The sequence below is a fragment of the Carassius auratus genome, chromosome 49 (genome assembly GCF_003368295.1).
Source record: "Carassius auratus strain Wakin chromosome 49, ASM336829v1, whole genome shotgun sequence".
NCBI classification, from domain to species: domain Eukaryota; kingdom Metazoa; phylum Chordata; class Actinopteri; order Cypriniformes; family Cyprinidae; genus Carassius; species Carassius auratus.
In genome coordinates, this window is record NC_039291.1 from 6,310,345 (window position 1) to 6,334,662 (window position 24,318).

Consider the following 24,318-nt stretch of genomic DNA (forward strand, 5'->3'; position numbering starts at 1 on the left):
TTTGTAGATGGTTAGATGGTAGGGTGTCTAATTCGTTGCTGGGGTTTTCAAAGTGATTTCTAGGGCATTGCTAAGTATGTTCTGGTGTATTGTAGATGTTTGCCAGGGTTTTTTTAGGTGGTTGTTAAGGTGTTGGGTAGTATTGGTATCAGCTTCTGTACTCGTACTCATTAAAATGCCCTGATTCCAAACACAGATACCGCACAGCATGTGATTAGTGCCATATTCAGACAAAGAAACACAGACAACAGAACAACAGATAGCAGAATAGAGTTATTAGAGATTAAGGTTGTCTACGTAGGATATATCTATGCAATCAATATAATGTTAAACATTCAGTATTAACGCCTGTATAGCTGACGTGCCCGAGCGTATATGAATTGATTTTTGTTTGATTGAGTATATTCTTATTTTTAATTAAATTTTTTACTTCAATTTTAAAATCATGCATCTTGTCAAGTTTGATGCATATGACACATCATTATTGCCTTGTGCTCTCAAGTTGCCCATGTTGGTGCCTCCCAAACAAATCCACACTGGAGTGCTGAAATTTCACTTGCAAATTTCTCCTGAGGCCACTTTTTGCTTACTCAACAATGAGCTAAGCCTTTCCCAGTGTAACAGGTTCTGCTGAAGCTTTTTTGATCTACACAGACACCTTTAAAATTGCTTAAATCTTGTAATTTTTCAACCTCAGATGTCAGCATAAAGGCTCAAAGTGCAGTGTGGGATAGCTGCTCTGACTTCCTAAAGAGTGAACAGCTGCCCAGCAGCACTTGTATCCCGAAGACTACAACCCCAAATCAGAAAAAGTTAGGACAGTATGGAAAACACAAATAAAAAAAGAAAGTAGTGATTTCTAAATTTACTTTGACTTGTATTTCATTGCAGACAATATGAACACAAAATATTTCATGTTTTGTCTGGTCAACTTCGTGTCATTCCCTTACGAAAATTAACCATGGTTTTACTACAAATTAAACCAAATAACCATGGTTAAACCATGGTAACCACAAATTAACCATGGTTTTGCTATATTAACCATAGTTTAACCACGGTATATGTAGTAAATCTGTGGTTAGACAAATGGGAGTCAATAAGCCAAAAAACCATGGGTTACTACAGTTTTACCATAATAAAACCATGGTTATTTTTCGTAAGGGTTTGTAAATATGCATCCTTTCCTGTCATTCAGACCTGCAACACATTTAAAAAAAAGTTGGGACAGGAGCAATTTAGGGCTAGTAATGAGGTAAAATGGATAAATAATGATGTGATTTGAAACAGGTGATGTCAACAGGTGATTGTAATTATGATTTGGTACAAAAGCAGCATCCAAGAAAGGTCTAATCCTTTAGGAGCAAAGATGGGCCGAGGATCGCCAGTTTGCCAACAAATACGTGAGAAAATTATTGAAAAGTTTAAAAACAATGTTCCTCAAAGAAAGATAGGAAGAGATTTGGATATTTCACATTCAACAGTGCATAACATAATTAAAAGATTCAAGGAATCTAAAGGACAAGGGCGCAAGCCTAAGCTGAACAACCATGATCTCTGATCCTTCAGGCGGTACTGCATCATGCTCATCATGCTCATCATATCACCACATGGGCTCAGGACTACTTTTGCAAACCTTTGTCAAGTACCACAATACGTAGTTACATCCACAAATGCCAGTTAAAACTGTACTGTGCCAAAAGGAAGCCATATGTTAACAGTGTCCAGAAGTGCCGTCGACTTCTCTGGGCTCGGAGGCATCTGGGATGGACCATCACACAGTGGAAACATGTACTGTGGTCAGATAAATCAGTATTTCAGGTATTTTTTGGGAGGAATGGACGCTGTGTGCTCCGGACCAAAGAAGAAAAGGATCATCCAGACTGTTACCAGCAACATGTCCAAAAGCCAGGGTCTGTCATGGTATGGGGTTGTGTCAGTGCCCTTGGCAAAGGTAACTTGCACTTCTGTGAAGGCACCATTATTGCTGAAAAGTACACAGAGATGTACAAAATGCGACAACGAGGACCCCGTACTGTTGCCCACCTTAAGACTTGTTTGCAGGAAGAATGGGACAAAATTACACCTGAAACACTTCACCACTTGGTGTCTTCAGTCCCTAAACGTCTTTTAAGTGTTGTGAAAAGGAATGGCAACAATACAAAGTGGTAAATGCTTTACTGTCCCAACTTTTTTTTAAATGTGTTGCAGGTCTGAATGACAGGAAAGATGCATAATTACAAATGACATGAAGTTGACCAAACAAAACATGAAATAATTTTTGTTCATATTGTCTGCAATGAAATACAAGTCAAAGTAAATTTAGAAATCACTTCTTTTTTTTTTTTTTTTTTTGCATTTTCCATACTGTCCCAATTTTTTCAGATTTGGGGTTGTACAATTATGAGGAAAAAAGCAATGGCATCTGAAAATCTTTTGTCCCCAGAGATCTGATGAAAATTGGATTGTACCCTTCCTAAGCTGCCATGATTGTAGATGTTCACCTGAATCTCTTGACAGTTGCTGATCCATCAGAAAGGATTCCATGTGTGCTGTAATTGACTTCATTACTTGGTGAGCTTGCAAAAACCAGAGGAAACCGAAATATACACAGTGCCTTTAGTCTTGCATAGCCAGACCTTCAGACTGAAGGTCCATCATTGTCAAACAAACCAATCACAGTTTGTTTCATTCATCATCAGGTTTCGGGGCGTGGAAATGTCGCCACAATAACAGCCTGGTGTGTAAAACTCTCGGACATATTTTAAAGATTCTATGCCGCAAAATTTTTATATTTCACATACTTTTGAAAATCCAGTGTTTAGTTGATCCTGATAAGCGCTGGTCATCACAATTGTAAACGCAACGGCTTTCTTTTTTGGTGAGGGGGTTTGGCGCCACGGTATTTTGGTTTCCAGGCAGAACGTTAAAGAACATGACACCAAATCAACCAATCTGATTATGGCTTTGATACTCCTTAAGTGTTTCCACATTTGTGTCCCATATGCATCAGACATTTAGCCAACGGTCCGTGGGCATGACGGCTGAGGCTGAGACTACAGTGCATCTAACTGCTTCCTGGTCTTGTAGCCCCGGATGTACATGGTTATCACCCATAATTCTTATGGATGTTGACTCTTCTAGATATGGGTCAGTTTGTTGCAGTCGAAGAGAGATATTAGGTGAGAAAGAGACAAGAAGCAAAAGGGCACACATCACATTGTATTCATAATATGTCAATGTTATTTGTAGCTGTCTGGTCTGTCAGTACTTCAATAGCTGTCCTGTTTGGTTCAGCAACAAAATCAGACATCAGAAGACTACAGAGAATGGTTCTGACTGGCGAAAGGATTATTGGTGCATGGTAAAAAGTTTCTTCATAAAGCAAAATGAAAATCCATATTTTTAATAAAAATCTACCCCAGTATACACAAGCTGAAGAAACACCTGTATGAATCTTCAATACCCTTCTTGCTCATTTTCTGATTGCACCATGTTTTCTGGTAGAATTACATTAGTATAAACTGTAGGTGTGTGTCTTGGTTTCTTGTTTTCTGTTGAAATGCAGATGTTGGGTATGCTGATGCATGTTAAAGTGGACAACTCAAGCATTCAACTCGGTCGTGAAGATAACACCACAGCACTGTAGATTTCATAAAAGACGTCTTTTTGTTTCCTGTCATCCTATCCTCCCAGCACTCTCTCTTTACTCTTTACTTTTGTCTGAAGGCAATGCTAACGTTTATTCCTCATTTAATGCACATTCAGAGTGTATCAGTTTTCCATTCTCTTCGGGGCCAGGGTGTGAGTTTAAATGGGGCAAAAAAAGGATGTGGATGACTATTTAAAAATTTGTGCGTAGATGTGCATTTTGAAAATCCATAGAAAACCTTTGCCATACTTCTAATGTATGATGGATAGAACATACTAATCCTAATCTTACATACTTTCCATCCTATATAGTATGTATATATTATCCTTTTGACAATTACCTTATCTCTTCTTTCAGTATTTCTGCATTTCTCTTACTAATTATGTGAACTGTTCATAGGTTCTCAACATATTTTCCCAGGCTTCAGATGTAGCCTGACCTTCAAGATATCTGTAAAACTTCAGCTCTATTTAGGCTGACATGCATTCATCTATAACCACATTTGTGAGACACCTTCAGCAACCTAGTTTGTATAATAGCCATATGCATATAAATAGGTGTTCATCTTTCCATGCATACCATGTGTTGTTGATGTTGATTGAACTTGTTGGTGGGAGCTCACAGCATGCTGACGGGGAGGTGTGAAGCTGGAGTGGATGATGTGTCCCAGCTGAGCATGAAATTGAAATTGCTCCCAACAAGAGGGGCAAAAAGAGATTGAGAAAGAAAGACAAAGGGAGAATCAGACAGACGGACGGATAGATAAATCATGAATTCTTCTTGAATTTTTGCATTCTGCCATCTTCCTCAAACCATTCCTGAACAATTTTTGCAGTGTGGCAGAGCGCATTATGGTGCTGAAGTACAGTAGGCCACTGCCATCAGGAAACCATTGCATGAAGAGGTGTAAATGGTCTGCAGCAATCTATAAGTATGGGGTATGTGTCAAACTGACATCCATGTGAATGCTAGGACCCAAGGCCTGCTGCCTTATCTTTCCTAGTTAAACATGACACATAAACTCAGCCCCCCTGATCTAAAAAAAAGCTTCATGGTCCAATTCTGATGCTCTTGTCCCCATTGTACATGCTTTCTGTGGTAGGCAAGGTTCATTATGGACACTCTGAAAGGTCTGCGGTTATGCAGCCCCATACGCAGAAAACTGCGATGCACTGTGCTCTATTGTGAAGATGTAATCAATGTTATTCACTTTAGCTGTCAGTGGGTTTAATTATGTGTATGATCAGTGTATAGCATAAACAACAATGTGCAGATAACCACAGCTAGTATGATATTAAAGGGATACTCCACCCCAAAATGTACATTTTGTCATTAATCACTTACCCCCATGTCATTCCAAACCTGTAGAAGCTTAGTTCTTCTTCGTAACACAATTTAAGATATTTTGGAAGAAAACCATGAGGCTTGTGACTGTCCCATAGACTGCCAAGTAAGTTACCGTGTCAAATTCCAAAAAATTATGTAAAACGTAGTCAGAATAGTCCATCTGCCATCAGTGGTCCAACCGTAACGTTATGAAGCGAAGCATCCTTGCGGCGTGGTTGACACAGAAGAACGTAGGTAGTTTGAGTTGAAGGAATAGAGCATCACAGTCCTGCCAACAGCTGTTGCAGGAAGTAAAAATTCAATACAATTTCTGCATTGACAGTTGGGGTATAAGCCATAAAAACATAACCATACATGGTAGACTTAAAATCCGCTACGGCTGTACTAAGCGATAGTATATGCTCATATAAACGCCAAAGTCATGGGGCACTAACCTTGTTTTGAGATAAATGCCTTTTATTCACCATGTCTTGGCAAAGTACTTCATTACCCACAATCCTGAACAATCCCACAGTGCTGCATCTGATTGGTGGAGCTTGTATTACCGTCTGGTTAAACCCTGCGAAGGTCCGTGAAGACTGAAGATCATTAATAAAAAAATACAATAAAATAAAAGCCTGTGTTGCATTTTTTGCACGGTAGACTTATCAGTGCAATCATGATCTCCTTGGCTGCCATGAGAGTTTTGCAGGGAGGTTGATAACGTTAGTTAGCATTATCGGCCACTTTAGCTAGGCTACTGTAGCCTTCATATGGTATGAGTCATATCAAGCATTTTATAATGCCACTGTCAAAACAATATTTAGCCTAGGCATACCTTTTTGTGCATTTACTGAACATTTGTGTAATGACAACGACATTTGTTGATGACTGAGCGGTGATTGCAGTAAGGTACAAAGCACTGCACCATGTTGCTGACATTACCATTAACCACTTTCACACACACACACAATATAAAATACATGATGATAAATATAAAAATCAATACACAATACCTATATAAAAAACTATTTAATTACACGATTAATACTGAAAGAACTGCTATTACTGCATATTCACTATATAAAATAAAATTCACTGGAGGAAAAAGTTCACGCCGGTGGCCGACATCAGATTTAGAAGTCGCTCAAAAGGCTCGTTCCCCGTTGTGGCTTCAGTCGAATTCAGTGAGGCGTGGTGGTTTATGGGATGAGTAGTTCCCGCGCTCAAAATTAAAATATGTACACAGTCTTGTACCTTTGATTTTCTTTTGGATTTTCTCTTAATTTTTTCACTCGAAATGATATGTTATATGCTTATGAGTTCAGCCGTAGGTGGTTATCCTCACTCATGCTCTTAAACTCTTTAGATACAGATTTTTCCGAATGTCAATGGGAGAAATTGAAGGGAAATTTACTTCCGGAACTGTGATGCTCTATTGTTGAATAAAGTTATTTTTGTTTTCTTCGCTTACAAACAGTATTCTCCTCACTTCATAACGTTACGGTTGAAACACTGATGGCAGATGGACTATTCTGACGATGCTTTTTATACTTTTCTGGACTTTGACAGAGTAACTTGCTTGCCAGTCTATGTGACAGTCATTAGCCTCCTGGTTTTCATCCTAAATATCTTTCGTTGTGTTCCGAAGATGAACAAAGCTTTTACGTGTTTGGAACGACATGGGGGTAAGTGATTAAAGGGGGGGTGAAATGCTCGTTTTCACTCAATATCCTGTTAATCTTGAGTACCTATAGAGTAGTACTGCATCCTTCATAACTCCAAAAAGTCTTTAGTTTTATTATATTCATAAGAGAAAGATAGTCTGTACCGATTTTTCCCGGAAAAACATGACCGGCTGGAGGTGTGACGTGTGGGCGGAGCTAAAGAATCACGAGCGCCAGTAGGCTTTTGCATTGAGAGCGTTTGGAAGCTGTGACTTTACCGTGAGGAAAGCATTTTTACTCACCGCATGCGGTTCCAACACACGATCGTGACCCTTTTTCGTTGGGACTGCATTATCCTTAAGAAATAAACGATGTGCAAATCCGGCGTCAAACTGGGCATTGTTTGTAAAACAAGCATCTTCAAAATGCAGGGAACAAACAAAAACACTTGCAAAACTCCGTTGATGCTCTGTAAAAATAAACTCCATCCACTGGTCCCTTAATGCTGTTTCTCTTTTGGTAATCTGTGCAGTGTTGTCTTGCCCTGGCAACCAAAAACACACTTCTTTTGTGACTTTTCACAACGCTCTCGCTCTGCTCAGTGAATGCCTCTGCTCTCAGTGCTCTGCTATACGGGAGCGCGCGCTCTTCCGGCAAACGTGCCCTCAGGACCCATATAAGGAAATTCCACTCCATCTAACTTCACACAGAGCCATACTCGAAAAAAACTTCCCGAAACTTGTGACAAACCGGAAGGAGTATTTTTGGAACAGAAATAATCTTCAAACGTACAACTTAATTTTTGAAACTTTGGCCATGTTTAGCATGGGAATCCAACTCTTTAACAGTGTAAAAAACTCAGTATGCATGAAATAGCATTTCACCCCCCCCCCCCCCTTTAATGACAAAATGTACATTTTGGGGTGGAGTATCCCTTTAAGAACTATAGTTGTTTTTTTATAGTTTATTTATTTATTTATTAATTCACAATGTTGTTAATTGCTAAAGAAGCCAAAGCATCAGTGCACAAAGTGAAAGCCGGTTGGAAACAGTGTGAGTGGAATTGAGTGACAGGGAGCATTCCACTTCACTTTAACTTTGGGTTTTCCATTTCACACTGGTTTTTCACACGGGTTTTTCATTTCATACTCATTGGTGAAACCTATAAAGAAACTGAAAAAATGTTTTGTAGGATTTACTTTGAAACAATTTCCATTCATAAATTCAATTTAAATACATTTCACACATAATTACAAAGACGTGGCACACACTGAATGTAACACATTGAATTAAACCTGACATTTGAAATGGTATTTTCCTGTAATAAATAATCCAGTAATCTTTGTTTTATTTCCAATTATGGAAAATCGTTTTTTCTTTTGTATAGCAGATTAAAACACTGATGCTTTGATGTTTTTAAAAGGGAAGAAGTCCATCCCTCACTCCACTTCCACCATGCTCACACACTGTGGTCTGGAAATAATAAGCCAATCAGCTTAGAGGACTGGACGTTACTTGTATAATATACAATATATGACTGCAGGTGGTACTGGGAAATGAAGCTACATGTGTTCTCCATCTGGAGCTTGAATTCAAGAACATTGTCAGATAGGCATAAAATGAAAGGCTCACACTAGTTCTTTTCTGGATGGTGTATGCTCTCTCTTTCTGTCAGCCTATCGCTTTCATGTTTTTACCCCATACTTCTGTCCCTGGTGAGAGCATTTGGAAGCTGCACTGTCAGTTTGTTGCTTTGATTTTCTTACTGTGCCCACTAAGTCTAACCCACAGACAGCCTTCTTTTGTACTCACAAAGACATACACATGAATACTATAGAATACACACACATGAAAAAATATAGCACCAAACCACTAAAACTGCTCAAATGTCCAAAATTTCAGTGGAGCACACGAAAATGTAAACATCTTAACATCACTCTTAATGTTTTTGTCTTTTGGATATACTAGTAAAAGTGTAAGCATACACAAACACGTACAGTCACACATATTTCTAATAGGTCCTTAGTATCCGCAGAAAGCCACATAAATCATTAAACTGTTATATAAATCATTGTAATGATTTGTGTGCAGGGGCGTAGCAAACGTCTCAGAAGTGAAGAGGAGAGAATATGCTCCAAAACTCGTTTTTGGCTTGTTCATTGTTATTTTATTTGTACCCTACTTGTATTGTCATGAGCAAATTATGTTTTAGGCAAAGAATACTAAGTTCAAAAATATGGGGTCAATACGATTTTTTTTGTCTGTGAATGAAGTCTCTTATGCTCAACAAGGCTGCATTTATTAGATCAAAAATACAGTAAAATGGCTAAATTTTACTACAATTTCTATTAACTGTTTTTTATTTTAATATATAAATAAATTTCATTAAAATGTAATTTATTCCTGTGACATGGCAAAATGGTCTTTGATAAAGTTCAAAAGAACAGAATTTAAGTGTAACATAATTATTTTGCAACATTATAGATTTCTTAACATTATAGCATAAATGGCTGCCCACTGCTCCAGGTGTGTGTTCACGGTGTGTGTGTGTTCACTGCTCTGTGTGTGTTCACTTTGGATGGGTTAAAAGCAGAGCACGAAATGGGTCACCATACTTGGCTGTATGTCACGTCACTTTCACTTTCACTGTCACTTTACTGTCACCATCTGTCCTTGCTGATTAAAAGTAATAATTTATTTTAGAAAAAAAAAAAGACTTATAGAGTCTTACCATAATCTGAATGGTAGTGTATATTGAGAAGTACAAATTTATAATAAATTTTCGGGGTTAAGAGCAGGAATTAAGACAAAATTTACAAAATGATATCCTGTTGTTGCAACATATCTATTGCTCTGTAAAATTAAATTAAACAGCTATCTTTCTACTAGCTGAGAAAAACATAGCATGTAAAACTGCCTGATTAAAAAAAAGTGCAGATGACAAAAGTTTTGGTTTATCAAATTGCCTTTTGTTTTTCACATGGTATCTTAAGGTGTTTGTTTTTTTTCAATGCAGATGTGCTGCATGGAGGAAATGAGGAAAGAATTACACGCAGCGAGGAAAAGGATGAGTAAAAAGAGAGAATAAATCAGGTAAGTCTGTGGATGTTTCCATCTCCTCTGAATAGTGCATTTCCCAGAGAACCCAGTATAATTGCTCCAGTATACAGAAATGTTTGCTCCCTGGATATTCCCAGAATGCTTTGTCAAAGCCACACTATTCACTATATTCACATACTATATTTGTAAGGTCTGCTTAAGTCTCCCGAGTCTTCAAAGGATGAGTTCAAGTTTAAATGAATGAAGACAAAGCCTTATTTTCTGTCCAATTTTAAATCTTTCATTCCTAATGTTCATGAAAGTAAAACTATAATACTATATACAATTATTATAATACATTTTAATTAGAGTTAAACGTTAGAATTAGTGTAAAATTACAAATACCTCCCCTTTTTATTTGTATGTCTTTATTTATGTATGCTCCTTAATTTTGTACTTATTATTATTATTTTGCTATGCACATTTCATAACAACTTTCATAAAGGCGTGTTATAGAGCAATATTGGTGATAAAAACTAGCAGTGTTTTAATGCATGACCTCACAATAGTCCCTCGGGTAACTGAGTCATCTGTGTCTCAGTGTCTTATGGTTCTGGTGCCTGAATTAGTGATAATGAGATACACTAGAGATAGGAGTGAGCCAAAGTTTAACAAATGAAAGTTGTTTTGAGACACCAGCAGCTGCTTGGTATAAGGAGTATATTTATCTCTTTTGACATTTATATGGTTTCTCTCTTTGTCATAGAAAGTTGATGAACTTGAAACCTAGTAAAATTAATTGAATTACATGTGCACTTCTAGTACTCACTATATATTCCAGATGGTCATGTGTGCTCATCCACAAGTATCTGTCATCATCACACAAATACAGAATTATCAAAAGTGATATCGGAATGTTATCAATTAAAAATGTGGGCGATGAGGTTTCCAAAAGATGTTCCTGTATCTGTAATCACTGATTTGATAGAAATTGTGAAGTGTGGATAAGTCCTTAATTTGGAACCATGAATGTAGTATAGCATGGAATTTCTTTTGGTACCCCATCTGGGTACACACACACACACACACACACAAATTTGGTAGAAAAGCAGCTGTTGTGCTATAGGATTTAATCAGACTACTACAGACCTAAATGTGCTGAACCTCCAGCGCCTCCCACACACAGTCTTGTGAGAGAAAAAACATCCAACATCTAACTGATGCAAACTGAAGCACACTGAAAGAGATTTTTAATTAACTGGCAACTAAAACACACACACATACACACGCACCTGAGGGTTACACTGACCCAAAATGTTCCATTACAACATTCCAGCACCTTCGCCTGAAATAAAAAAACATGGATGCTATATATATATATATATAACACATATATAAGCATTAACTGTTGACATTTTTTCTGCATATTTAAGAGCACACCTGTGCAATAATCATGCTGTCTAATCAGCATCTTGATATGCCACACCTGTGAGGTGGATGGATTTTTTTTTTGACAAAGGAGAAGTGCTCACTAACACAGATTAAGACAGATTTGTGAACAATATTTGTGGGAAATAGGCCTTTTGTGTACATAGAAAAAGTCTTGGATCTTTGAGTTCAGTTCATGAAAAATGGGGGCAAAAACAAAAGTGTTGCGTTGTATATACTGTACATACAGTCGTGTGAAACAGAAAGGACACCCTATTGAATTCCATGGCTTTCCATTCAGGACATAATAAAAAAATAATCAGGTCTTTGGCAGGTCTTAAAATTTGAAACAGCAATGGATGAAATACTAAAAATACCCTTACTGTTAACATAGGAATTAAGAGGGTAAGTAACGGTCAGGTACCGCTAATCAAATGCCTTTGAATAACTGTTCATCGGCAAGTGTGAGCAGCTATCTAAATGGAGAAGTTTTGGCAGTTTGCTGGTCTGGAGCCTTCAAATGAGTGTTAACACATAGTTCCTATGTTAACACAGTAAGGGTGCCCTAACTTTGTCACACGACACTTTTCCATCTTGGCTTAATTTTTGTTAAATCAGCAATGACCATATGTGCAATATGTCATGTGCTGTTGTGGGTTGAGGTTTAATTTTCCTTAATGCAAGACCATAAAACCTAACTTTTTCACAGGACTGTATTTATGTGTATGTATACATACATATATTTACATACGTACATACTAGTCATATATCAATATATAAGTATATACAAGTAGAGAAAAGGCAGCTTTGAGACAGCAGACACAAAGGATTATCTGTCTGTGTCTTAAGCCCCTTTCACACTGCACGTCGGACCCGCAATATTGCCTGGTCGCCTTCTGTGTGAAAGCAACCACATCCCGGAATTGATTACCGAATCGAACCCGGGTCGGGGACATAGTTACATTGCGGTAATCGATCCGGAACGAGCGCTGTGTGAACAAAAGCCAGATCTAATTCCGTATCGAAGTGATGATGCGCGTTATCGCGCGACTCTTTTACCGGCTGTTTTGAAGGAAGATCAACATTCGCGACGAAAACATATGTGCAAACTGTAATGAAGCAGAGATCAGTTAGTTCCTCACTTTCCGCGCTGACTCAGAGATCGTTTGCTTGCTTCAGTTAAAGTATAACGTGCCAAGCGTTGTCGACTCGTACATTACACGTCACGCGCTGATGTCACGTGTCGTTACGGGATCTTCAAGGGTTGTGTGTGAAACCACGCACATATACCGGGTCATCACTGGCAGTGTGAAAGTGCCAAATCAAGCGACCAGGGAACAATTACAGGAACACTTTACCCCTGTATTTGCCGGAATGGCAGTGTGAAAGGGGCTTAATAGAACTGGAGACTGGCGCTGACAGGTAGGAAGCTCAGAGAACAGGATTAGAGGATACAGGAGACAATCCATGTCGGACACACACAGTGTGAAGTCAGCTTCACTTCTTTGTCTGAGAGGGATCAGACTAACCTTTGTGCTGCCCGGTCTTTGCTTTTACAGTCGCTATGGCAGACGGCCTGACTGCAGCAATGGATGCTAGGGTGCAGTTTTGTGAGCTGAAGCAAAAGAATCAGTGGCTTTTATGATGCCTTTAGTTACTTTTATATTGCAAACAGACACACACACACAGTGCTCCAACAATAGCTGCATGAACCCAAAGACCTCTGTTAGAGTAAAACTAAGGGAATGGATTTCTGGTGATGCTCCGTATGAGCTATTTTTCTGTAGGTTTATGATTTGTGCATGATGTAAGGCTACCACTATTTTTTCTAATTGAATATGTCAGTTATTTCTTTTGATTATTTTCTTTATTTAAACATTATGCAAATATATACAGTATTGTTCAAAATAATAGCAGTATAATGTGACTATCCAGGATAATCCAGGATTTTTAGTATATTTTTTATTGCTACGTGGCAAACAGGTTACCAGTAGGAGCAGTAGATTCTCAGAAAACAAACAAGACCCAGCATTCATGATATGCACGCTCTTATGGCTGTGTAATTGGGCAATTAGTTGAAAGGGGTGTGTTCAAAAAAAAAAAATAGCAGTGTGTTATTCAATAACTGAGGTCATCAATTTTGTGAAAAAAAAAAGGTGTGAATCAGGTGTGGGCATGTTTCTCCTACTATGGTGTTGAGCCTATTTATCGCATACCAGGGATCATGGATCAGTTTGCATGTGTCAAAATACTTGAAGAGGTTATGATGCCTTATGCTGAAGAGGACATGCCCTTGAAATTGTTGTTTCAACAAGACAATGACCCCAAACACACTAGTAAACGAGCAATGTCTTGGTTCCAAAACAAGAAAATTAATGCTATGGAGTGGCCAGCCCAATCCCTGGACCTTAATCCAATCGAAAACTTGTGGGGTGATATCAAAAATGCAGTTTCTGAAGCAAAACCAAGAAATGTAAATGAATGGTGGAATGTTGTTAAAGAATCATGGAGTGGAATAACAGCTGAGAGGTGCCACAAGTTGGTTGACTCCATGCCACACAGATGTGAAGCAGTTTAAAAAAAAAAAGTGGTCATACAACTAAATATTTGTCATAGTGTCTGGGTTGTGTTCCCTGGGAATCCACTAGATGTCATCCTTCCCCACGGTGTCTGTCACTTTATGAACCACATTCATCACGTTCTCTGCTTAATTATTGCACCCAGCTGTCACTAGTTACCAATCATTACACTCTGTCAAATTCCCATTAGCGTTTGTCTCTCCTTGTGTATTTAACCCGGTCTGTCTTAGTATGTGTCACGGAGTCCTTGTTTAATTCATGTCCGTCAGTTCGTGCCCTTGCCCTGTGTTCATGTTTTGTTTATGTTTGGATTGATGTTTTGGTTTCGACTCATGCCTGGATTTACAGACAAGAGGTTTCTCTTTGGATTACCCCTTAATAAAGACGTACTCGCAATTGGTTCTCTCTCCGTGAATCTCTGTGTCCCGGACGTGACAATATTAGTTTAGTGATTCACAGGATTGCTAAATCCTAGAAACAAAAACATTTGCACAAAATAGTTTTGAGTTTGTACAGTCAACGGCAGACACTGCTATTTTTTGAACACACCCCTTTCAACTAATTGCCCAATTGCACAGCCTTAAGAGTGTGCATATCATGAATGCTGGGTCTTGTTTGTTTTCTGAGAATCTACTACTGCTACTGGTAACTTGTTTGCCACGTAGCAATAAAAATATACAAAAAACCTGGATTTTTCTGGTTAGTCACATTGTAATGCTATTATTTTGAACAATACTGTAAGTGTATAATGTGTATGATAATGTATATTGAAATTAAGTAAACTGAACTCTCACAGTTTGAAAGAGGCGAAGACTCAAATGAAGGCAGATGGGATTTCTTTATTTATAAACACAGAATAAACAAAAACACAACTTAAACCACCCCGAATGGGTGGGGGGGGGGGGGGGGAGTAACATAAATGCTGAAAATGAGACGTAAACTGGGCACAGAGCAGACAGAAATCACTGGCATGAAAAGGTGCATACATGAGACAAACAAGGCCAGAACAGAAAACACAGGGAGCTAAAAAGGAAAAAGCAGGTAAATGAGGCAAACGAATCAGTGATCAGAACGAGAGGGGTGGGGTTACACATGAGCACATGGCACAAATAACAAAACAAACCCCATGTGCTCACAAGAAAGACAGACAGTGACATAAGACCGAGTACCCGGTGAGTGAATGAACACTTCAACTGTGTGCTCACACTAAAGGGCAATACATGGAGCTTGAGTATCTGAACCCCGGGCACAGAAACCGAATCCAAACTTGAATCCAGTGCAGAGACCCAAACACCACGCTCCGCACCAACAACGAGTCACAAAGACAACAGGGAACATGACTCGAGCCCGCCCGAAGCTAGCACGAAAATGCACCTTCTCACACAGACAGGACACAGGGACTGTCAGGCGGTGTTACTAACTTACCAAATAATTCAGATCACTGTGGCATGACCATGAGAGTACCCCTCTCTAAAATGGACATCTCTTGGTGCACCTATGAGGAATACCTAACACCACAAAACACATACAAACAATGAACAGACTGGAGAGAAAAATAAATCACAGTGAAAACAGATGAAATACAAAACCTTTACACAATGCAGCATAGGTAGTTGAGGGAGGAGGGAAAGGAGTCAGAGACAGATCTGGGGAAACAGGCCACGGTGGGAAATGTGGGTGGAGCAAGGGAGGGTCAGGAGGCCCAGGAATCCTCCTAAATTGACCCCTGGCAGACAGCCAGGATGGTGAGTGAGGGACAGACTGGGCCACCTCAGGAGGATCATGAGTGGGCACCGCTGCCTTGGGTGGAGCCGGTCTTGGAATGCCAGCTGAGTGGAATGCCAGGTAGTGAATAAAAAGTTTTGGGCACTGTTTACACAATGGGGTTGGAGTGACAGGGACCATCGACCTGGGAAAACGGCTGGCTGTTCTAATATCCATCTCTCATTCCCTTTGGGCAGTCACATGGTCCACTAGATCCCAGAAAAACCACATGCTAAGGTTGCCCAGCCCGTCCCAGCTGATGGGTTTATCCAAGCCTGCCAGATAGGAATAGTTGCATCATTGTGCCCTAGCACTTGGGCTATGTCATAGAGGGCTTCTGCGTACAAACCCAATGGATGGCCACTTTGTTGGCAGAGACACACTCTTCAGGCAAGGGCTTGCTTTGAATGGTCGAGGTGCTGCTTCATGTCCACGAAAATAAGAAAAAGAATAATCCTCCATCATTTTGGGCCATTCCCCAGCTCGGAGCCCTTCCCCGGACAGCATGCCAAATATGCATTATAATACTTAAGCTAATTATATGTAAGTGTGATCTCGTGAAATTTCATTTTTGGTTGAACTATCCCTTTAAGCACAAGTTAAATGGCACTTTCCATTGGTCAAAAAGTAACAGGTCATTTAAAGAGTTGCTTAATAATTATAAATATCCAATTTTAAATCCTGTACCACTTAGAACTGTGCATTATTCAGATTATTGTTAATGAGTTGTTTTCATGATTAACATATAAATGAGTTATAAGAAACTGAGAAAATGTGGCAGTGTTTTAGACAGCAAGGCCTATTGACTTTAAGCATTTCAGTCCATTAACCCAAAATAATTACCTCATTTGTGAAAATTATTAGTCGCTTCTTTTACAGGGTGTTATCTAGGTTATGAAATGATTTTCTCTGCAATGGTGGCATTTGTGATGTACAAAAACCTTCAGGAGTCAAGTTAAACTCATCAAAATCAGCATGTCTCTCCCAATCTTCTGTTTTGAGTTCTTTGGAAATTACAAACACTCTCTCTATCCTGTTTGCACCAATGAAATGAAAAACTCATTTACAATATATAAATATATATTTAATAAACGCTTGATTTCACACCTCATTGACGAGACTTGTAAAGCTTATTAGGCTAAATCACTATTGAGCAATAAAAAGCATTGTGGTCCTTCCTGATACTCTGTCTTCATTCCACAATATAACATGGGAAGATGAGGTGCAGAACTGATATCAATTATCAGTTGCATGTGGCTCATTAAGACTGTTTGTGGAAATAAATACATATTTGTTGTAAGACACTTGGCCTTTATGGTATAAATGAATGCGTTTTGTTCATTATTATAAAGTAATTCATGTTTCATTAAGTTTTGCATAGCAGCTTTTGCATTAAAAAAAGGCTGTTACTAAAAGCAATTCATTCTGTGTTCAGTATAAATTTTATTTAATAACATAGACCTTCATAGCCGTCACAACTGTTCACTTGTTGTCAGGTCTGTTTGATCAATTTCCCTACATGTGGCTCTTAATTAAACAGTCAAAGCTGCTTTAGATTATACGCTAAATTACTCAGCAGAAAAAGAAACATAGCAAACTGGCTGAAAAGCTCTAGACCAGTGGTCAAGTTAACATATTTATTTTGTTTCCAAGATGCACATTTGCAAAAACACTTCTTTGATAGTTTTGAAATATATAACTAAATATTCTCATCTGTGTGTATGCAGACGTTTAAGTTTAAGTTAAGCTGGGTGCACATTGTATGATTTAAAATAGTCTTTTACTATTGTTGCTTGTCAGACTGTACAAATATTATCCCAGCTGTTGTTGATGATCTCTTGAAGTTTTGTTCAAATGGACATACACAAAACTCATCCAAAGTTTTCCATCAATACTTGACAATACTTCACCTTCGGTGAAGGTGAGCCTCATTCACACACGGAATTTAAATGGTAGCTAGCATACAAAACAATATCTAAATTGTATCATGTCTTGACTTGAAAATGTGAAAATTAAAATAAAGGTTTGTTGTCGCACTAACTGCATCATCCAGTTCTGTGCATTTAATGGTTCTTAATTTGCCGTCAGGAGAAGCTATACTGGAGAAGCTATACTGCAGGAGTCTTGTGCCTTCAAAGCCAGTGACGCTGGTAGAATTTCATTGTATGTAAAATTTTATTGCAATTGTCATTAATTGGCTGTTTGCAAACATGACAAACTCACAGAGAAGACACTTTCAAAACAAGCAGCTTTATGTTTTTCAATATAAATCCTCTAACACTTTACAATAAGGTTCCATTAGTTAATGTTAGTTATTACATAGCTCTATGGAATACTTGATTTTAATTGGTCAGTCGTGACATGAGTTATCCCTCGACAACAACTGGTAAAAGCTGACAACACAGGCTCATCCAGGTCACTGAAGTCTGTGCTGTACACTTGCTAGGAACAGTTTGTATTTGTTGAGGCTTTGAGTTTGTTTAGCGAATAACATATTCAAACTCGATTCAAAATGGTGTACAATAAACTCTTCACTCTGCAACTGGATTCTTGACCTCCTCACTGGTAGACCTCAAGTGGTGAAAGTAAGCCTGTTCACCTCTAACTCCATCACCCTGAATGTAGGAGCCCCACAGGGATGTGTCCTGAGTCCTCTGCTCTACTCTCCCTACACACACGAATGCATGTCTTACCACAGCTCCACATCTATTATCAAATTTGCTGATGATGCTGTGGTTCTGGTCCTCATTCACAACAATAATGGGACCGCGTACTTGGATGAGGTAGAGAAACTAACATTATGGTGCCAGGACAACTGTCTCTCTCTGAATGTAAGCAAAACTAAAGAGCTTACTGTTGACTTTAGGAAGAGACAGCAGCAACCCTATACACCTCTTATGATCAGCGGGACCCTTGTGGAGCGGGTGAGCAGCTTCAAGTACTTTGGTGTAAACATCTCAGAGGACCTGACTTGGACTACAAACATTCAAACACAGGTTAATAAACCAGGCAAAGACTGTACCATCTGCGACAGCTGAGGAAATTCAGGGTCTCACCAACAATCCTGAAAACTTTCTATTCAGGGGCCATAGAAAGTTTATTGACTCAGTGTATCTCAGAGCCCTGCAGAGAGTTGTACGCTGAGCTTAGCACATCTCAGTGTCTGCTGTCCCCTCTCTGCAGGACATCTACCTCAAACGCTGCAAAAGCAGAGCTGTTAAAATCATCAAGGACTCCACCCCAGTAACCATCTTTTCACTTTGCTGCTATCTGGTAAGCGCTTCTGTAGCCTGATGGCAAAAACTGAGAGACTTAGGAGTTTCTTTCCCCAGGCCATCAGGCTTCTTAACTCAAAACCAGCCTCTTAAAATCTACATGTCTTCATTTAATATTTACTTAATCAGTAACATATTCATCATTTTCTGCCTCACATTGACATACTGTACTGACAGTGTCACTGCCTGTTTGCACATTCGCCTCTTGCACATTCCCGTGTATCTTAATATTTAAGACTACAGTATACTTTCATACCCATTATGTTCTATTCTATATTTAATTCTACAATATAATTTTTTACATTCCGGCGCCCCGGAATGTACATCCAGCCTGTTGTTATCTCAGAATAAACCCAGGGTGACAGGGTGATCAGGACCCCAACATGAAGCCTAGGGGCACTTAATTTCCAATTTCCAATACTGCCTTTAATGCAGTGTGTAATGTAGCTGTATGTGAATTTAAACAAGCTGCAAATTTGTAAAGCTGAAAGTGCACGATAAATCAGAATCAGAATCAGACAGACTTTTATTGCCAAGTATGCTTGCGCATACAAGGAATTTGTTTTAGTGGCATAAGCTTACAGTACACAACAACACACAGACAAAAAAAAAAAAAGGAGAATTACAAATTGGCAAATAAATAAGTGTATAAACAATTGTGTTATAAATGATAATGGGATAGTATTGAGTGAGATGCAGGAATGTTCTAGGCTGGAGGGTTAACAAATAAATATAAGGATATTGCACGTTTATAAGCATAAGTAGGGAACATTTAACTGTTCATGAGGTAGATTGCCTGGGGGAGGAAACTGTTCTTGTGCCTTGCTATTCTGGTATTTGCGGCTCTGAGGTGCCGACCAGATGGCAAAAGTTCAAAGATGGGGTGACTTGGATGTGAGGGATCCAGAGTGATTTTCTGAGCCCTTTTCCTCACTCTGGATGTATACAGTTCTTGAAGGGTGGGCAGAGGAGCACCAATAATCCTTTCGGCAGTCCAAACAGTTCTCTGTAGTCTTCTGATGTCTGATTTTGTTGCTGAACCGTACACAGTACAGACTCAATGACGGCTGAGTAGAACGGTTTCAGCAGCTCCTGTGGCCTTTTTCACAATGGAGTCAATGTGATTGTCCCACTTCAGGTCCTGAGAGATGGTGGTTCCCAGGAATCTGAATGACTCCACCGCAGTCACAGTGCTGTCCATGATGGTGAGTGGGGAAAGTGCAGAGGGGTTTCTCCTAAAGTCCACAATCATCTCCACTGTTTTGAGGGTGTTCAGCTCCAGGTTGTTAAGACTGCACCAGACAGCCAGCTGCTCAACCTCTTGTCTGTAAGCAGACTCATCACCATCCTGGATGAGGCCGATGACTGTAGTGTCATCAGCAAACTTCAGGAGCTTGACAGAGGGGTCGTTAGAGGTGCAGCCGTTGGTGTACAGGGAGAAGAGCAGAAAGCAGAGAACACATCCCTGAGTGGCACCACTGTTGGTGGAGCAGCTGTTTGACATGAATTTCCCCAGTCTCACTAACTGTTGCCTATCTGTCAGAAAGCTGGTGATCCACTGACATATAGAGCTAGGAACAGAGAGCTGGGTCAGTTTGGTCTGAAGGGCTGTTGGGATGATGGTGTTGAAAGCCGAACTAAAGTCCACAAATAGGATCCTCACATAAGTCCCTGTTTTGTCCAGATGTTGCAGGATGAAGTGCAATCCCATGTTGATTGCATCATCCACGGACCTGTTTGCTCGGTAAGCAAACTGCAGGGGGTCCAGTAAGGGTCCAGTGATGTCCTTCAGATAAGCCAGAACCAGTTTTTCAAACGACTTCATGACGACAGACATTAGAGCCACAGGTCTGTAGTCGTTAAGTCCTGTTGTCTTGGGTTTCTTTGGAATGGGGATTATGGTGGAGCGTTTGAAGCAGGAAGGCAATTCACACAACTCCAGGGATCTGTGAAAAGATGGGGGCCAGCTGGTCAGCACAGATTTTCAGACAGGCTGGTGTAATGCCATCTGGGCCTGGTGCTTTTCTTTTGTTCTTCTTGAAGACCTGGCGCATATCATCTTCACAGATTTGAAGAGCAGGAGGTGTGGAGAGGGGGATTGCAGGAGGTGTTAATGGATGTGTAGGGAGATGGTCGGAATGGGTGTTGGGGGTTTCAAATCTACATAAAACTCATTCAGGTCATTAGCAAGTCGTTGATTAGCCTCAGTGCAAGGGGATGATGTCTTTGTAGTTCTCAGACCTCTCCACACTGAAGTTGAGTCGTTGGAAGTAAACTGGTTTTCCAACTTTTTAGTGTAGGTCTTTTTAGCCGCTGTAATCTCTTTGTTTAGTGTGTTCTTGGCCTGATTGTACAAGACCCTGCCCCCATTTCTGTAGGCATCCTCTTTGGCCTGACGAAGATGTCTGAGTTTTACTGTAAACCATGGCTTATCATTGTTGAATGTTAAATAAGTCCTGGTAGGAATGCATATATCCTCACAGAAACTAATATAGGATGTTACAGTTTCTGTGAGTTCCAGATCGATGGTAGCAGCTTCAAAAACACTCCAATCAGTGAGGTCAAAACAAGATTGTAAATCCTGCTCTGTTTTGCTGGTCCATCTCTTCACAGTCCTTATTACAGGTTTAGCAGATTTACGTTTTTGCTTGTAGGACGGTATAAGATTTACAATACGGAGATTTGCGAGATGGATGCTAGGCAATTGTGTTCGAAATCTGCGCTTTCTGAGTCTGACGAGCGCTCCCGCTCGCTTTCCCCATCTGCGCGTCCCTAATTGTTTGATCAGCGCCGCTGCTCCACCGATAACAATGTTCAGTAAAATGTCTGAATAATAGAAATCCGGAAAAATATCCTGTGGTGTGTTCTGCCGAATGTTCAGCAGTTCATCCCTGGTGAAACTGATCGTGTTTGTTAAACAAAAAACAGGAAAAACTAACAAAAACAGTACAAACACTGGAGAGCCAAGCACTGAAGCAGCCATGTGCAGCGCCATCTTGGAAAAGTTATTGTCTCCCAAAATAAAGAATCGACTCAGTTTAGACGAGTCCTTAGTAATTTAAATCCAACTTCCGTTACGGGGTAACACATTTGCCTATGTTCTTCGTTGGCCTGCCGCAAACATGTCATTCTACTGATGACTGCTTCTCTAATCTTGGCGCAGGATTCACAAAACGCTCGCTATTGAAAGATGGATCAGTATACTGTTTATTTGGACCAACTGCTTCACTGAATCACAACCTCTAAGTATGATAAATAATAGATGTTTATATTTTCTATCGAGGGTTTTCGACACCACTGTACTTCGTAGACCAATCATAACAGACTAGGCCATCTGACCAATCAGAGCAGAGCAAGCTCACGGAAAGAAGGGTTTTAGAGAGGCTGAATCTTTGAACTGCTTCGAATGAATCGTTTTTGAATCACTAGAAAATGAGGTGATATCAAATGCATATTTTGAGAAAACTATTTTTGACCTTGCATGCTTGTAATCCTATTGTAGGAGACTCCCAAAACAATATTAGGAACCGTAAAAATGGCATAATAGGGGCACTTTAACAAACATGAATGAACAATAAACTATACATTTATTACAGTATTTATTCATCTTTTTATTGTTAGTTAATGAAAGTACAGTTGTTTATTGTTTGTACATGTTAATTTACAGTGCATTAATGTTAACAAGCACAACTTTTGATTTTAATAACGCATTAGAAAATGCTGAAATTAACATTAACTACGATTAAAAAATGCTGTAGAAGTATTGTTTATTGTTAGTTCATGTTAACTAACAAACCTTATTTTAAAGTGTTATTGTATCCTCTTTGCCAGCTTGATCCCACTGTGAAATGTGAAAAGTGCATGGGGAAATCCTGAAATTCCTGATTCCTGTTTGGTTTCCAACTAATTGACTGCTGAACAACAGAAATCTGACTGCAAATTCTGTTGAGATGCTGGTGTATGAGTGTAAATGGTCCTGGGTAATAATTTTGCCCTACCATGACAAAAGACAACAACTACTTGTCAAAATTATGTCTAATTTTAAATCTCTTAAACTTTGATCTGTTTTTAGATAAGATTAGATTCAACTTTTTTGTCATTATGTAGAGTACAAGTACAGAGCTAATGAAATGCAGTTAGCATCTAACCAGAAGTGCAATAATATAGTGTTTTATATACATAAAAGTGTAGAGTAAGTAAAGCTATGATATACAGAATGTACAGTGGAGTTGCTATATACAATATTGATCAGAGTATATACAGAATATAAATATGAATGCAATGTAGGGATTGTATGTACATTATGAACAGAGCAGTGAAGGATTATATATACATTATGAAAAGTAGGAACGTGAGAACAGTGGTAATAAATACAGTTGGATGAGTGTACAAAAATATTATTGAACAATGTTTTCTATGCAAAATAACAGTAGTGCAATATTTTTTTAGAAATATTTTACTGTGCTTGTACAGTAACAACAGTAGACAGTTTATAGTGTAATAGCTTTAACCATGTGCAGTCTGTGCAAAATATGAATAGTGCAAATGCATGTATGTAAAGTACTGTGACCAGTGCAGAAAATCTAGAATCCAGTTGCAGATGGGTGTGCTAATTCCAAGATGGCTGAGCTTGGAGATCAGCTTGGAGGGGATTGCTGTATTAAATGCAGCACTGAAATCTATGAACAGCAATCTCACATGTGTGTTCTGACTGTCCAGGCGGGTGAGAGCAGAGTGAAGTGCCGTTGAGATGGTGTCTTCTGTTGACCTATTGTGGCGATAGGCAAATCGGAATGGGTCTAATGTAGCAGGGAGACAGGATTTTAAGTGGGATGCAACCAGTTTCTCAAAGCACTTGGCAATGATGGGGGGGGTGAGTGCAGTCGTTAGGGACTAAGGCAGTGGAGTGCTTCGGTACAGGCACGATGGTGGAGGTTTTGAAGATAGTGGGGACAGTTTTTTGGACCAGGGACAGATTGAAAATTTCCGTGAAGACCTCAGCCAGCTGCTCCACACAGAATAACATTCTGTTACTATGTTAAGATTCAGAGAAAACTGTGTGTGAAAACAATTGAAATTCAATTAAAAACTTTCAATGTTTATCTTGTGAGTGTCCGCTAAATAGTTGGAAGTGGTCAAAATCAAGTATATCCCACACTTGACTTTGAATGGAACAGAGCAAAATAAGAACTACAGCATTGTAGGCAGTAGGCATGTGAGCAGAAAGTTACATATTAAGACTTTTGATATAAGTTTATTGTTATGGTAATATGTTCTGTCAATCTGAGAGAAGCATAAATAACACATACTGTAGCATTCTAGCAAACACTCTCATATTATTCCTGAATTCTGATATTCAGATGGGAACCTACAAAGAGTTTTTTATGCACAGGCTTTGTATTAGAACAATTCCACTTGTGCCATTTTACCTGCATTTCCTCTCAGGTTTTGTCTTTCGTTATGGAGGTATGGAGGACTAGTCACTGAAATTGAAATGCATTTGCATTATTGAAAATTTGCAGCCTACCAAAAAGCTCGGACTTTCTAACGCTCCCTATATATTCCTCTCTCATTTGTGTTTTAAAGAATGA

The 24,318-nt window shown here is 39.2% G+C and overlaps 1 protein-coding gene across 5 annotated transcripts in view; it reads left to right on the forward strand.

Moving 5' to 3' along the window:
* LOC113066093 (disks large-associated protein 1) overlaps positions 1-24,318 on the forward strand; it is a 120,178-nt gene that overhangs the window by 33,438 nt on the left and 62,422 nt on the right. For all 5 annotated transcript variants that reach the window (XM_026237722.1, XM_026237728.1, XM_026237727.1 and 2 more), the window contains exon 2: positions 9,659-9,735. The gene's annotated coding sequence lies outside the window, so the exon portion shown is untranslated. The remainder of the gene's footprint in view (positions 1-9,658; positions 9,736-24,318) is intronic.